Source organism: Leptidea sinapis, chromosome 17, assembly GCF_905404315.1.
Source record: "Leptidea sinapis chromosome 17, ilLepSina1.1, whole genome shotgun sequence".
Classification (NCBI taxonomy): domain Eukaryota; kingdom Metazoa; phylum Arthropoda; class Insecta; order Lepidoptera; family Pieridae; genus Leptidea; species Leptidea sinapis.
The window spans coordinates 7,567,341-7,585,316 of NC_066281.1; the positions used below are offsets into that span (position 1 = coordinate 7,567,341).

At 34.4% G+C, this 17,976-nt stretch overlaps 2 protein-coding genes across 4 annotated transcripts in view; one reads left to right on the plus strand and one right to left on the minus strand.

Moving 5' to 3' along the window:
* The window catches only part of LOC126969139 (protein unzipped), a 61,785-nt gene extending 47,691 nt beyond the window's left edge, over positions 1 to 14,094 (minus strand). The window contains exon 1 of one of the 2 annotated variants that reach the window (XM_050814452.1): positions 13,890 to 14,094. The gene's annotated coding sequence lies outside the window, so the exon portion shown is untranslated. The remainder of the gene's footprint in view (positions 1 to 13,889) is intronic. The other variant, XM_050814451.1, reaches the window with a different exon arrangement.
* LOC126969137 (mitoguardin) overlaps positions 1 to 17,976 on the plus strand; it is a 95,884-nt gene that overhangs the window by 56,301 nt on the left and 21,607 nt on the right. The gene's annotated exons all lie outside the window — the stretch shown is intronic.

Consider the following 17,976-nt stretch of genomic DNA (forward strand, 5'->3'; position numbering starts at 1 on the left):
CAGATTCGAAACTCAAACAGTTTTGCCCCGACTAACTACATATATATCGCAAGTCAAATAAGTCTGCGGTACTAAAACTCAAGTGATGACAAACTCAGCAAACATTAATAGATGGTGGGAAAATATTTACAAAAAAAATGTGTACTTTATTACGTTGATCCCTGAAGTATAAATAACACGGAAAACCAACGAAATTAATTCAAAATTCAAAAATACTTCTAGTATGTTCTTTCGCAGCCATTTGTACTATACGTCAAAATTAGTTCTCTGGACGCTCGCGAGTGGCGCTTCAAATAGGCACAAAAACATTACTGTCAAACGTATAGAACAGTCTGTCCAGTGGTATTTATACAAGTCAATGGATATACCTAATCACAATAACATTGCCAATGACACGTATTTTCCGCGTCAGTAGTCAACACTAGAAACCATTTACACGTCCGCGTCGTGAGTCCCGCGAGTGTTCACCAAGACGAGTGTGAGCACGATTATTTAATTTCCTCTCAACAGCCGCGTGTAACCGCCTATTTATTGTAATGTAAGCAATTAATAACGTCGCTTACATTCCTACATTTACATTTTCCATTATCTAGATCTCCATCGCTAATGTACCTATTATTTTGTAATCTTATACATAATAATAATATCGTAAATAATTAATTTAAAAGTGAAAACTTCTTTAGCCGTATTGGGCACTTTTTGGTCACGTTTGGTTGTTAGTTCACGTCACCGATATGCTTATGACCGGCGCACGCGATATATAAGTAATTCAAAAAATCTCATGAGTTCGCTTCACCGAAATGCTTATAGCGGCATATCTGTAGTCATACAGCTGACGTATTGTGCAACATTAGTGCTGTCTATATCTTATAAGTAAAATTGAAAGGATTTAGTGAAAAGATCAATGTTTATATACTGTGCATTGTTGAAATAGTGTTTTTTTTTTATTATTTTATTGTTGGAAAATGTTTATGTTATTATTGAATATAAATTTGAAATATGTTTAACAAGAATTAGATACATGAATAATTGTTATAATTTGCAAAATTAACATTATACTGCTATATCTTCAAAAACATAGTATCAATACTCATCCTGAGAAAAATCTAATAAATATAAATTACGTGACACGTGGTTTGTCTGCGATGGACTCCTAAACTAATAAACGGATTTAAATGGGGATTACTTCATGGAGGGCAGTTTAGTCCAACTTGAGAGATAGGATAGTTTTTATTTCAATTCGGAACCCATAGTTATTTTTATTTCCAATATTTGTTTTGTATAGACATATTTTCTGTGAAAGAATTTATTGACGTATGGGTTTGACAGTTCTGCTGTGAAACAACAGCATTATAACAGCAGGGAGCATATTTTACGAAATAATTCTTGATGATATGAAATATTATTGAAAAATTCATAAAAAACAGTATTTTATTTAATATATTGTACAGAAAAACATCTGTCGGGTCAGCTAGTTACATTATATAGATATATAAAATGTTTAAAAGAGTGGGTACTTAAAACAAGATTTTTGGTAAGAGCGTGGCTATTCCAATTTGTGGTAACTTGGTTCCATAAAGTACAGTGACGCTCTTGTTTCGTATCGTTTCTCTTGTATATTCATAAAATGCTCAACTTTAATTAAATAAATGATATAACAAATCAATATTATTCGGTACTAGCTGACCCGACAGACGTTGTTCTGTACATAATAAATAAAATAATGTTTTTATATGAATGTGTCAATAATATATCATAACATCAAAAATTACGTCGTAAAATATGCACCCTGCTGTCGTAATGAAATTGTTTCACAGCAGAACTGTCAAACCGTGCGTCAATAAATTCTCTCATAGAAATTATGCATGGACACATCAAAGGAAAAACAAAGTTGTTGTTTTTATTTAATTTAGCAGCATTTTCCTATTTATTCAACTTTTAAACCTTATCTGGACTTAGACAAATAATTCAAGACCAAAATTAGCCAAATCGGTCCAGCCGTTCTCGAGTTTTAGCGAGACTAACGAACAGTAATTCATTTTCATATACATAGAATATTGCACGCTGAATTCGATATACATTTCACAAAGGAAGTGTTTTCGGCGCTTACAGCGTGTCCAAGCAGCCATATAAAATATTTGCCAATTCGCAGAAATCGATTGTTCCAATGGCCATGAACTCCGGCCAGCTTCTCGATATTCGCTGATATTTCTCAGAACTTACTCTCAATACGACGTCACGCCTTTTCAATTGCTTTGAAAAACGATTTTCCGCTCAGCTACCATTGTAAGTTATTCGAACTTTTGGCTTAATGGTTCCGATACAAAATTAAAATGGCTGTATAGGATCACGAGTTTCAAAGCCCGCTATAAAAACAGGAGTGCGCTCGAGTAAAAAAGTTGATTAACGTCCGTTCTAGCCATTCTCGATATCAGATTTCACTTTGACATACTGACTTTGTAGAATTACTATATTTTATACTCATATACTGCCCGGTATATTATCTGTGGGCCTGATGTCGATGACGTCACATGGTCGCTTTGTTACGGTGTGTAAAATACGCATCACTAGGATATTATTATTAAGTAATAAACAACGATTTATTTTTTCAGTATTATAGATTGATGTTAAGGTACAATAAATGTAAAGGAACAACAGAAACTAAAGAACTATTAACAACAAAAGTAAAAAACTAAAAAATATCACGACATGTATCTAACGGTAACGAGACCCAGAATTTGGCGAGTCAATATCTCCTGAGGATGCCTCGTGTAGAGGCGAAACACGTGTCGAATTGGTTAAAGACAAAACTAAGCGGAATTTATACTTAATAATAACCAGAAAATTTGGATGATTATGGATTTCCGCAAAACAACGCCTCATTCAATTAATTTTCAAAAAAAATAAATTTAGGGCAGAGATGAAAGTAATAAAATAATATCGTGTCGGTTTATAAATGAATTTATCTTTACCGAGAATGGCTTCGTGTACAAGAGCAGTATGAAAAGAATCAAGCAGCTGCATTTGATGTCTTTCCCTCTAATCATTGTTCGACCAAGGGTCGTCTAAAAAGGGAGCAATGGAGTGATAGCGAATCGCGTTGTAGAATACATTCAGGTAAACTGGCACGTAATATTTTTGTTAATGCTTTTTGTGTCCGGATTGTTCGACAGAACATTCCAGAAGATTGTAGCTTTTTTATTATTAGCGCACGAATAGCTATTCGATTCAATTTATTCGAATCGCTATACGTGATGTTAAAATCAACCTTAAAACGTTCGTCATGTAAATTATGTCTATGAGTTGCCGATATTTTAACGCTAACAGTGCCAAAAAATTAATATTTGTGCAAGTGTTATTTTTTGTAATATTATTAATACGGGTTTAGATCATTTATTCGTCTAGATAGACTATGACAGCTGTCAAAACGTCGAAAAAATTAGTTTAGAGTTAATATCTATTTTGAGACTCTTTTACTTTAAAGTTTATATATTACGTTTAATTACTATTCCCTTAATAACACTTATATATAGGTAACGCACAATTTTTCAAAATATATAATAATTCTTCTTATTACATACAGAAAACAACCATTATACTGTTTCTTAATCTATACAATTAACTAAACACAATACAAATTATTATTATTCAAAGTTAACTTTCATTATAATTTAAATTAAATAAATATGGTTACGAAGTGGCTTTTTTTTCTTATAAAAATCAGTGACGAGACGAGCAGGATAGCTAGTATTCAGCTGAAGGTAATTAATACGCCCTGCCCATTACAATGCAGTGCCGCTTAGGATTATTGGAAAACCCAAAAATTGTAAAAGGCACTACAACTGCGTTCGTCGCCTTCAGAAGGTGTCAAGTCTCATTTGCCCAGTTATTCCACTAGCTGCGGCGCCCTTCAGACCGAAACACAGTAATGCTTACACATTACTGCTTCACGGCAGAAATAGGCGCCGTTGTGGTATCCAAAAATCTAGCCAGCAAAGGAGCCTTCTACTGGTAAGATTGTCTGTGATTAAACTGATTTACCCTATCCTTTTGTACTAGTAAGTTATACTGTATCACGAAAGGATAGTATATATGTATATACATATATATAGAGAGATATATGTGCCTTTTTCTTGCCCAAGTATAAGTAAAACAATTAAAAATAACTATCGCAATTAATTATTCAACAACTCGAATCTGACCAGTTTTAACGTAGTTCAGTGAAGTATATTTTAAATTGACTCCGAGCTCATACTAAAACACAATCGCCAAAATTGAACCGTGCCAATGAGTTCACAATGGTTTTGTTCGAATCTCTCTGTTCACGATCACGCGTCATTCCCTCAGTTTTATTCGCTGCAACAGTTATTATGGAGAGTTGATTTACATTTCACTGCAGCACTCATGTGTATTGCAAATTCAATTGTTATGTTATAATTCTGTTTTGTGTTTCTCTGCGATTGTTCATTTATTCGGTATGCAGTATGGTTGATATGAAATATTGTTTAATATACATCACTGTAAAGGAAATGAAACACAGGAATATTAGGTTTATTTTTCTTTTTTACATCTTTATGTACTATGGGTGCCCGACTATTATAATACAATATAGATTCGTACTTATCATACAAATGTTATATATTAATCATTTTTAATAATCTGCAGTACACGTAGAAGTATGTATTCGAATTATTTAATAAATTAAATACGTGAAGCGAAAGCCCATATTTAAAAAGATTCGCTTTCCTTTTCTAAATTGCTGAATCTCCGTTAGAGATGATCTTCTCTCTAGCACGCTTTGTTCGTCAGTCAGTTAATTGTAAGTATATGATTCAAATAGTGACAAACCTATCAGTGGGAGGCTCCTTTGCACAGGACGCCAGCTAGACTATGCGCCGTTGAGGTACGTGAGGTACATGGGGCGACGCAACTGAGGCTCCTTTTACTGTAGTGAAGCAGCTATGTGTAAACATTATCGTATTTCGGTCTTATGTCTCAAGGCGACGAGAGCAGTTTTACTAGACTCCTGAGTGGTATTGCATTGTAATGGGCAGGGCGTATTAATTACCATCAGCTGAACGTCCTCGTTCGTCCCTTATTGTCATGAAAAAACACCATGATAAAGTTGTAGTTATATAGTGAATGTTCGATGGCAACCATTATTGTTTGTGTTTGATATCCATCCATTAGTGATCCCTCTACTGGTCGTATCAGAGCCCCCTTAGCTGTCAATCTCGCGGTTATTAGCAAACAACGATTTTCTATATAAATAAAATAAAAGAGGTTTTCATTAGAGCGCGCATCACAGAAAATCTTTTGGATAGATTCCATCTGCTAAGTTTTATTGTAATATCTTCATTGAATATAATGTTATTTAAGTTCTTTTGTACTCCTCTACTTTTATATGTCATTTATACATCCATGATCAGTAATGTAAGTACATAATTTATTGAGTCTTTGAAAATGTATATACTCTATGGCCTAAAGTTTTCCGTATGTACTTTAGAGTTGCTTAAAAAAGGACAGTTGTGTTGGTGCCACAGACAACTAAATCTAGATTAGATATGGTAGGTTCATAGAAATATGACTTAATACGTAGTACATCCTATCTAATATATAAAATTCTCGTGTCATGGTGTTAAACATTGAACTCCTCCGAAACGGCTTGACCGATTCTCATGAAATATTGAGTGCATATTGGGTAGGTCTGAGAATCGGACAACATCTATTTTCATTTTCCCCTAAGTGGTCTACACGATTTTTTTTTTTAATTTTTTTGACATTTTTTTTAAATTTGTTTGATTATGAGTCAGCACTAAAAAATACATACAACTTCAAATTTTCACCCATCTACGATCAACGGCAATACAATGTTTGCTGGGTCAGCTAGTATTTTATAGATATTATTCCAATGTTTAATGTCATTAGACTAAACATTTCAATGTTAACATTAGACAAAAACTTGTTAATATAATTTGCCAAGATGCTGCGAGGTATTCTGTGTTTTTCACATTTTCCGCGTTGGCTATATATAATATTTATTTTTGCCGCCCATTTAAGCCCCAACTCGAAAACTAGTGGTTATTGTTTGTTTAATAAATGAAATTACCAAGTCGTAGAAAAAACATTGAATGCGACACCTTGTATTATTAAGTCAAAAAAAGCTCGTGGCGTCTTTATTGCGCAACCCACGACACTCGGGTTTTATGACACTTCTTATACAACTGTTGCATAAAATACTATAAAAAGTAACTATTTTTATAATATTACTTATACGTGCCTTATCATGTGTGTACGCGGACGTAGTCGCGGGTATCAGCTTGTCTATATATAAAGTTCAAAGATTTTTCCGAAAACAAAGATATTATTTTACGACTCTTAAAATGGGGACATGTTTTAATTCATTGATCATTAGCGATTGATTCTCCTGTTCTTACATATAGGAAATTTTAGATTTTACGTCTAGAATCTAGATACAGCTTCTTCCTGTTAGAAAACGCATGACAACAGGCCAGTATTATTACTTTAGTGTGCATGACAGCTACGTCTTACACTCGCGATACGTCAGTCGCGTTGTTCTAGTGTGTGTGCGTTGAATAGAGAGTCTGTTTGCGATGTTTTTTCGATGTGTTTACAGCTGTCACAGTCTATCTAGACGTATAAACTATCTAAACAGGAAATCTATATTCCAATCAATCGAGAACAAGCTTAAAAATCATTATGCATTTATTTTTCAAATAATCTTCGCTGTATTTGAACTGTTAACTGTTGTGAACTTTTTGCGTAATTGATAAGATTAACGTTAAACTTACCAGTAACTTCAAATTATTAAAATAACCATTTCCTATGAACAATATCTCAATTTAAAATTTAATATAATGAATTAAGATAATGAATTCAATAATTTCATTCATATTTGTTGATAGAAGAAAACTTTTAGTTAAACAACGGTAGTTTTTGGCACCTACAAAAATTTGTGTGAAAAACTAGAAAACTAGACTTGCGAAATGATGCCAAAGTAAAATCTGTACTTCAAAAATATGCTGTTATTAGATACAAGCGATACCGAATCCAAAAAATTACTTTAGATAGTTTTGATCTTTATGTATATTCGGGCAAAACGCAAAAACTATTAAACAGATCTAATACAAATTTCACATGAATATGTCGGGACAATATAATAGACCCATAGAGTCAGACATAGTATTTTTACTGCTTTGTTGAGTAGTATGGCATTGATATATAGACTACTACTTGAGATAAAAATCGTAAATATCGTTGACTTATCGACGGTAACTCACCTTATCCGTACACGCTGTCTGTCAATGGGACGACGTATAGCTTACCAGCGATAGAAGTTTGTATGGAAATTGCAATTCACGCGTCCCAATATAAGGCGATAACTAATTACTGACAGTAGAAGGTAGTAATTTATCTCTATCTGTAGATAGTATATTGAGAACGGCCGTAAGTGATAACAAAAAACGGCAGTTGGGCAGCATTATCTTGAGAGAGCACCACCATTAACGATGGCCAACCCGTCTGGCAAATATGCCAAAACCATTTGGGGGTGGCCTTTCTCCAGCATTGGGCGTCTTTCGGCTGATATAATAATAGAGTACTCGCGGAAGAACTCGCGGGCAGCAGGTAGTATATAATATAATACAAACATTAGGTTCAGAGTAGGAACATTCCGATAGTATTATGCAAATAAGTATGATCGTAACTAACCTTCAAACAAACTGGGAACACCCACGTACTCTCGTATTTAGCATTGAACTTAAATTACAATAACCTTTATGTCATGCTCCGCATATAACATATTAAGTAAATGTTATCGGGAAACATTGTATCATAGTTCGCAATATTTGTTTTACGAAGATCTTTGCCGAACTGTCGCAAATCACTTTGCAACTTGTTTTACAACTTATTATTAGTGCTGAGATAATATATATCTATTATCTTACTGCTGATGATGTCATAATTTATATCAAATATTTAGTTATTATTCATCTATGCGCGCTCACATCTACGGTCCATCAAGTATCGAGAAGCACTTAAATTTAAATGGTTTAATACATTACAAACATAATTCTAAAATATTACTACAGTTTGCCAATGTTTTACAATATACTAGCTGTTACACTCGACTTTGTCCGTATTTATCAGTGTAATGCTGCCACGTGCATAAATATACAAAACCATCATATATATCTCTCATCGTTAAGGCATCGCAGCGTTCCTAAGAAACATTTTTGTTCGAGCGTTTTTTCTTTGACTCACTTTGCAAATCCAACTATCACGAAAATGTCTTCATTTTTCGAGTAAATATAGTCTACGACACACAGAAATAATGTGCCTTTCTATTGGTAACAGAATTTTCAAAATCGGTTTAATACATCCAGAGATTACCTCCTACAACCTCACAAACTTTAGTTAACTCTTTTTGGATCGAAGAGTTTGAGCTTGCTTACATCCTTTAATTTAAAATTGGAACATTATTGAGGGCATGTGTCAAGATTTATTGAATTCCCGCGGGTGTGTTTGGCAATCCTTGGCCGGCTTGTTGGTGAGGGGTTTCGTCGCGCGGGCGCGGGGCGCGGGGCGAGTATCGATCCGGCTCCTGCCAACCGTACCTTGAATACGAATGGGAGAATCTGCCCTACTGCGCTCAGACTTGAGACCCTTATCACACCACTTGTACACTCAACCCCACACTGTTTGTGATAATTATGTGATCGTCTCATTACGCATGTTCCTCTATTACCCTGCAGCAATAACGTAATAAAAATCCAGACTATTACGTAATACTTATTACTTTATGACACCCAACGGACATGGAGTAAATTGCCAAAAGCTCTCCCTAATTTGCGTTTACGAGGGCCGCGGCCTAATTCTGAGTAGCTTTACTACACCTTCACCTACAACATGAATGTCTTTCGTTATCTCACGACATTTAGTTATATAGGCTTCCTTTAAAATGTCACACCTCAAAGAGCTTTCTGAATATTATGTATTCCTTTTCAATTTCTGAATATTCCTTTTCAAGGTAATAAGGGCAGGCGTCTTTCCTTATAAATTGACACAATTTTCCAGCCGACATCGTACCCACCCTTTCGCTCAGCGTATCGTAAATGTCTCCAAGATTTCAGATATTAAAATCTGCTACGCAATTTTCTACTTTTAAATATCTTTTGCTGAATTTATAAAGGTCAACATTGGGTGCTTCGTGCTTATTGAAAGCAAGATACATTTTTAAAGTATCTACGTTATCTGTGGAACAAAACCGGGTGTTTTAACTTTGAGAGGCATTACATAAGCAATTGGCATGCCGTATAGCGTTGGGTGAACGAACTTCGGAAATGTATTATTAGGCCCGATACATTGGCAATTAGTAATCAACGTTACTGGGTGATCCGAGAAACGGAAATTAACTATATAACAACCGCTTGAATATGTGTCGCCGACTAATTAACTCTTAGATTCAATTGGCCGCTGGGCAACACTGAAATATTTGTAGTTACAGAATGTATATAGTTTGGATATGTAACATAATCTATAAATTAAATTATTAAAACTTTCGTGTGTCATTATTAAATTATCTGTGAATACGGCTTTACTCACGTTTTTGTCTGTGTCGGTACCGACTAGTTTCGGACCATTCGAAGGTCCTTCATCAGGGTTAGTGTGGTAGGTTCGCGGTAACGTCCCACCTCTTACTGTCACCACCACCACTGAAGGACCTCCGAATGGTCCGAAACTAGTCGGTACCGACACCGACAAAAACGTTAGTAAAGCCGTATTAACAGATAATAATCTGTAAATATTTATAATTCTTCTGTTGGAAGGTCTGTTTGTCACTGAACTCTGTATAAGACGTAGGTAATATATATTCCGAGTCAGAATATACTGTGATTCAGTTCTAGGATATCATTAACGAAACCTCTTCCGAAGTAAAGAAGGTGAAGTTATTCACGAGCTCTTTTGCGTAACATGTCTACTGTGCTCATATTTTGCCGCATTTAAGTAAAACAGCTTTTACTATTTCAATATATTTTTCGAGTATCAGAACATTTTTTTTATGAAAATAAGGGGCGAGACGAGCAGGACGTTTAGCTGATGGTAATTGATTCGCTCTAGCCATTACAATGCAGTGACGCTCAGGATTCTTGAAAAAATCCAAAAATTTTGAGCGGCACTACAGTTGCGCTCGTCACCTTGAGACATAAGATGTTAAGTCTCATTTGCCCAGTAATTTCAGCAGAAATAGGCGCCGTTGTGGTACCCATAATCTAGCCGGCTAACTGTGCAAAGAAGCCTCCCACTGGTAAAATTTCACCCTTCAACATCATCAATTTTTCATTGTTTGCTCTTATTTAGGCTACATTTATTCAGTTATCGTCTGGTTAGCTAGTATATTGTGTTTTACAATTCTTGTTACACCCACACAAATAATTATATATTTACAAATGTTTGCTGTCCTCGACAAGGCTGTGTTGACTACCGGCTGTTGTTGACACAAACTTACAGAATCAACGCGAGTCATGACCACACTGACTCATTTATCGATTATAGCGATTCTATTATGTTATCAGTAACTATTGCACTTCTTTTCCTGCCAAATATGAAATTCAAAATGAATTTATTAATTAATTTTGGCATGAAAGTGTGCTTAGTAAGAACTTAAGAAAAACATCGTTATTTTTACAATTGGAACTTCTTTTATGTTTTTTAAAAGTAGATTCTGCCCAGGTCTAAATATACCTACTTTAAACATCCACTTCCGATTTTTTCCCCTGTTTTAGTATATTTTCCGTCTAGTGGACATATAGTAAGCAAATGAAAATCACAATAAGGGGTTACTATTTCCCAGATACAATATAAAATCCCTACATCGATTAGCATATAGCAACAAAATAAGTTGTGTTAAGTTGTCGTGGTATGTGAAGGGATGTTTATGGATGTTTAGCTCTGTCGACTTATAAATTCTTAATTTTTACGAGACCTCTGAATTTTTTATGTAAATCTAATATATAAAATTCTCATGTCGCGGTGTTTGTAGTTAAACTCCTTCGAAACGGCTTGACCGATTCTCATGAAATTTTGAGTGCATATAGGTTGGTCTGAGAATCGGACAACATCTATATTTCATCCCCCTAAATGTTAAGGTTGGTCCACGCCAATTTTTTGACATTTTTTTTTAATTGTTTGATTACGAGTCAGTATTAAAAAATACATACAACTTCAAATTTTCACCCATCTACGATCAACAGTTACTTTTGTATCGCGATTTTAATATCGGCAATACAACGTTTGCTGGGTCAGCTAGTTTACTTATAACTTTCTAATTTAGCCCAACATTAAAAACGAAGAAACGCTCTCTAAAATGTTAATAAAACATATATTCACTTTTTAATTTAAATAGCTCTGAATCTAATTCTTAAAAGTAGACAATATATACCGGGAAATATGATACATATTGATTTTCTGGCAATAATTATTAAGGCTTAATTAAACCAATGAAGTTTATGATTCATTAATAATCGTCGTGGAATGCCTATAGAGGTAGTGGGAGGCTTCCGACTCACATTAATTTTAAAAAATCACTCATTAATTTCCTGTTGTGAGTAACAAGTGATGAAATTAATGTTTAAATTATACTACTAAAGTGGTTTGGTTATATGGAAAATATCATTTAATAGCTAATAGGACTTTTTCCCGTTTTCGCTCCCGTTCCCAACATATTATATGAATCTTATTCCCATGAAGATTGCTTTGGCAAATTAATCTTACAGTTTTTCACAAATCCCCTGGGACCATAGATTATTCCGGGATAAAATGTTGCCTATGTCCTTTCCCAAGCTCTTGTCTATCGCTGTACCAAATTTCATCAGAATAGATTCAGTAGCTCCGCCTTAAAAGCGTAACAAACAAACTTACATTCACACTTATAATAATAGTAGGGATAATGTAGGTAAATACATTTTATCCTACATCTGCCGATGCTACTTGATCTTGTCATTCGACAGCTGAAATCAAACTGAGCTTAAGCTAAGACACTATACAAAAGTCAAGTTCGCGTTTTATATATCACACTCAGTAAGTTTTAGTAAAGTTCTAAGTACGCTGTATAGATCTCAGCCTTAGACTGCTCAGACGTATCTAGAGATTTAAATCGAAGTCAGTATTTATAAAACATCGCATTGAGTGCGAGCTTAAGTCCACCATAACGACGACTTAGTAAAAACTCACATACCAGGTGAATGAATTGTTCGTCTCGTCAGTTTTTCTCGTCATAACTTCTATAAATAAATTGTGATAGGCAAATCTATCAAGTTCAACCGATTGGCGTAACAACAATATTATTATTAGCGACGTGCGGTGTCGAGAAGCGACTGGCACGTGGACTATGGAGCGATGTGCAGCTGCTCCGATTCGCTGACAATACGGATTCCCTACTCTTTGTTGACAGATGTTACGCGATTTGCGACAAGATCATTCACATACGGATTTTAATATTTAATCGCACCAAATTCGTCGAGCAACTTACCATTGATTTTGTAGTTATCCTGTTTTATTTTCGATAGAAATATAATAATTGTATCTTCTAATATATAAAATTCTCGTGTCATGGTGTTAAACATTGAACTCCTCCGAAACGGCTTGATATTGGGTAGGTCTTAGAATCGAACAACATCTATTTTTCATCTCCCAAAATGTTTAGGGTGTTCCACGCCAATTATTTTTTTTTTTTCATTTTTTTGAAATTTTGTCTATGAGTCAGCATTTAAAAATACATACAACTTCAAATTTTCACCTATCTACGATCAACAGTTACTTTTGTATCGCGATTTTAATATCGGCAATACAACGTTTGCTGGGTCAGCTAGTAATATATATAAAATCTATATGTCAACTTGACCTAGACTGTGTCTATAACAAATATTTTCATCTAAATCTTTCTAGTATTTTTAGCTGTGAACGAGTAACCACCATAAAGACTGACTTACTTTTAATTTTAAACTTAGTAGTAGTATATAAAGGTAATATTAATTAAACAGCCTAATAGCATAGTAACCCTGATCTGTAAGCTAAGGGGGTTCCCGGGTTCGAATCCCGGTACGGAACTATAGACATATTTGTATGATGAATATGAATGCTTGCTTATAGTCATAGATGTCTATAAATAATAATATGTATTTTTCAGTACGAATATTGTAGTAAAAATGTCATTGTTATCCATACAGACTATACCAAGTTTGGAGCTATGTAATTAGATAAAAAATATTTTCTAAGAAAATACTGTTACTTACCTTCTTTTAAAATTAGCAACAGAACTCTTTGAAATTGTTAATTTTATAAGGTAGCTGCAATTTTATTATAATATGTTATGTCCCGGTCATACGTCTAATAAGTCAGTGTGGAAGGCGGTCTAAACATCGACCGAACCGGTTCCAAAGAAACGTGTTAGGAGGTCCTTCTGGTCAAGTGCCACTCTTGGTTCCTCCTCCTTGATATAAGTGTTGATGGAAAATAACAAGTCAAGTGTTAACAATAATTGTATAGCGTACTCTATCCCTGTTGTTTACTGTTTACACAATATCTAAACCACATACTTAATATATACTTAAGTTCACTTAAATAAAGGCAATATCAATGCTCCGATTAAAAAAAAATCAAAGAATAAAATATAGAATAACTATTATTGTATAAATTACCGAGGTATATATATATATCGGTGCGTATGCATCAATGTAATCGTTAGCTTTACTTGCTTATAAAAAAGCAAACTCTATAATTGTGAGAATTTCAGTCTTTTCGAAAGTAGTGCCTCCAGATACAAAGAAAACAACCGCAGCATAAAATTGTTATCATCTCCGATATCTTACCTGCAGTGGGTTATAGTGACGTTATTGACCGCGGAACGAGCCAACCTATACACAATTAAATTCCTTACGCACTACACACAGAACTACACTGATAAATTCCACAAATGATAAATGAAATACGATTGATCGCTGAAGAGAGGTGTCAGAGAGTCGACCGCTGCTATACAGAGTCTCTAGTTAACTGAAGTATGGAGGGGCCACAGTCCACACTCTACAGCCCCGCGCCACTCGCCGGTTGGACGTGAGTCGGCTCTGCGTCGACGACGCTACGTCGCAGACGACTTCGACGACCTAGGGGTGTCGGGGCCTAACTCTCCCGCCAATCTTATAGCTTGAACACATGATCGGATTTGGTACGGCCGAACCTTCGGACGCGGTCTAGTAGCAGACTATATTCGATGGTATAACGCATTGTCCATCGCACATAGGGTTATCATCCGTCCGGATTAATACGGACATGTCCGGACTTTTAGAATCTAGTCCGGATTTTGTCCGGCTCTCTAACTTGTTCGGATTTTATTTTTAATTAAATGGAATATAGCAATAAAACTACATATCAACTAATATCAAATAAGTCTTTAATTTTTACGAGAAACAAAATGTAAACGAGATCAACTAAAGAATCCGGAATTTTATCGAAATGTCGGCCTTTTTGTCAGAACTTTTTAAGTTACTAAGTACGACGCCGGACCAATTGGTGCGATACGCCCACCGGACCGTCCGATGGTACAGCCGTACCAAATCCGACCTTGTGTTTAGAGTATTAATCGGGCCGTTAAATTTGAACACGCATATGCATAGAGGCCTATTATTAGGCCATTTGTTATACAATAAAAGGATATTATTATATATGAATATCAATATTGGTGAATTATGTTGATGGATACACAACATACAAATACTATCATATAGAGGACAGATAATATTGTTTTAGTTGATTTTTAAACGTGGATAATGATTGTGTTTGACGCATAGTAAGCGGCAGTTGATTCCAAAGGCTGATTTTTTTTTTTTTTGAACCAACAGCACACAAAAATTAAACTAATAACAAAAATATTATGCGATGGCCGACTGCCAATTACAGGTTCACAATATTTATGGTATAACATTTAACGCTCTAATTAAACTATGATTAAATCAAAATAAAAAAAAATATTAACTAATAAATATAAAGGTGTGTATGAGTGTATGTGTGTATGTGTGTATGAGTGTATGTGCGTATGAGTGTATGTGCGTATGTCTTAAGTCGTTTTCAACACTTCGATTACAATATACTTAAAATGATTTCCTTTTTGAAAGAGCTTTTAGTATGGACGAATATATCTGTTGGTAGGAAATGTTTATTATAGCAGCTAAGGGTACGGCAGACCACCGAATTCTGTGCATAAATAGAGTGTGATGGCATTAATAGTGAAAGAAGAGTGATAGCTATCAGATTTATGATAAGGAACATTAAGAATTTGTTTCGCAGCAGAGCGCAACGAGAGCTCATGCTGAGACCCTAGTAGCTCGAATCTGTCTTTAAGGAAAAGAGGAGTATTTGGGTGAAAAATAATGGAATAAAGGAGGTGTAGAATGTGGGAATTGCGACGTAGACGTAAAGGAAGCCAGTTGAGTTGTTTTGGGAAAAAGGAGGTATGGTCGTATTTAAGTGGACTAAAAATTAAGCGAATACATAAAATAGTCGATTTTATGCAAAATCAATGACGTTCTCTGCACATATAGGTCATATCATTGGCAGTCTGATATTGGAACAGCAAAAAGTGTGCTTAAAGACAATGTAAGCACATTTTCAGAGACCGAGTCGGGTTCTAAATTTTGAATAGAATTTTGTTGGAGTAAATGTTCGTAATTGAAGTTGGTACTGTGTTGGGCATGTCAATCTCCATTTTATGTAAATGTGATACCTACGAATGGTTTTTGGGTCAGTTAATAGTATTGTCGGATTAGGATTTGGCCTATTTTAATGCAGTGAGTCTTTATACGATTTCAAATGAAAAATATTATGACAGTGGAGTTTTAGGTGCCGCTTGGATATAGGGTAAGCTAAATTAATTACTTGACTGAAAATAGAACAATGTTGACTACAACGAAAGCTTTGATTTACTTATATAATACCGAAGTATTTAAAAGTGCTTGCCGCCATTTTGTCTCAGCTTCAAAATTATTGAAATTTAAAGAATTATCCCAAGTTTACTTAAAAAGACGATAGATCGGATATGGCTGGTTACAGCGTTATCCTAAGCAATAACCTCTGCTCTAAAGAGTCAAGAAGACTATCATGAACCGCAAAGCCATCCTCTAGAATCTAGAGATATCAGTTGATCCATGACGTCGATCTGCGGGTGATCTTCTGGAACATATGCCTAACACTTAGATTGACACCGGCCGGCGTAGCCTTTTTAGTCAAAACAAAAATACTTTGGAATTTCTGCATTTTTACCTATACACATTGCTGTTATAATCAGTATTACTAAAAGTTAAGGTAAGCATAACCTTCCTTAGCTTGTATCCATAATACAATTAATAACAGAAATAAAAACACTGTAAACTGCCCACTTCTGGGCTAAGTAAAATCGACATTCATCGACAATCATTTTTCGGGAATGCCATTGGATACTTTGATAAGCTTCCTAAAAACATATTATTGAACATGTCACTTTTTGTCACACTTCAAGCGTGTATAAAACGGAGTCTTATAGAAAAACCGTTAGACAATGTATGCGTCTAGATAGAGTTTCTTGCCTGATTGTCCGTAAATAGAGGCTAACAGTTAGTCGCTATTTTTTCGACGTGTTCGCAGCTGTCAGTCTATCTTAGACGTATAAATTATTGAAAATAAAACCCCATAATATGTAAAGGATTTTTTATATTGATAAAAAAGCATTGGCTGTCTGTATCACTCTATTGACAAACGATCGACTGAATAGTGATGGTTTGACCATGAATCATGTTCGTGAACGGGCGCCGCTTGTGGTGCCTGAACAATCCTGTCCTTGAGGATTTTGTAATCATTATATATGATATCATTTAAAGTTATAAGTGTATTTCTTATAATATTCTTGGTTATATTGATAATATATTCACATTATATCTTTACTTACTTAAGGTATGCTAATTGAAAAACCTACTGCCCTTGTTTGAGATTTTTTATGATTTTTTTTCCCTTTTTTATTAACTTAAGCATAAAAACGTTTCAGTATTTCTGTTTCATCACCTTATATACTGTTTAAACATAATCTTCTGAAGCTGAAAATTTTTATTTAAAAGAGTAGCAATGGGTTTTGCCACTAGCTGAAAGCTAGAACATTTCCGTACCTAGTGGTAAAACACGTACCTGTGTATTTTGACATTCACTAGTTTATATTTTTTATCTATGAATAAAAAATATTTTACTGTTTTGTATTCTAATATTAATCTATTTCTATTATCTTATTGGATGGTATTCAGTTAAAATTTTATAACAATATGTAATAGGAAGAGTAATGAAGTCTTGCAATTTTTGTAGTATTAGTAATCTACTCCATCTATCGTTGAATAGAAGGACTAGCGATTCTATTTTGGTAGTTCAATTCTATTTCAAGCACAAATATTTTAATCAAAATCGAATTTTAAAATAACTTAATTCAACGTCAGAATTAACCGTAATTTAAGTTTCGTGCCTCGATTATATTATAATAAATAATAACGAATTAAAAAAATTGTTGCCAAATTTTAGAATGACAAGTGACAGTTTATACTCCACAGAGAACGATTAACAATCATTATTGAAAGCATCCGGTAATGTAAACTTGAAAAAGGGCGGGAAACTTAAGATCGGTCGCAAGTAATTTTAATAATTTTTCATTTTATTTTTAAATTTCATGTAAATATTTAGATATTTTGATCAGATAAGTTGTAGTTTGTATATATTTTAGTAGTTAGTTTTTATTAAAGTGTTAATTTGTGTAAATTTCATCCTATTGGTAAGTCTTCTTTTCTTCACTTTTCTATAATATTATGGACCCCCCGGATGATCCTGGGGGGACAGCCCCCGATATAGGTCATGTAGTGACAATCTCTAATAATGACGAAGGTAGCACTATGG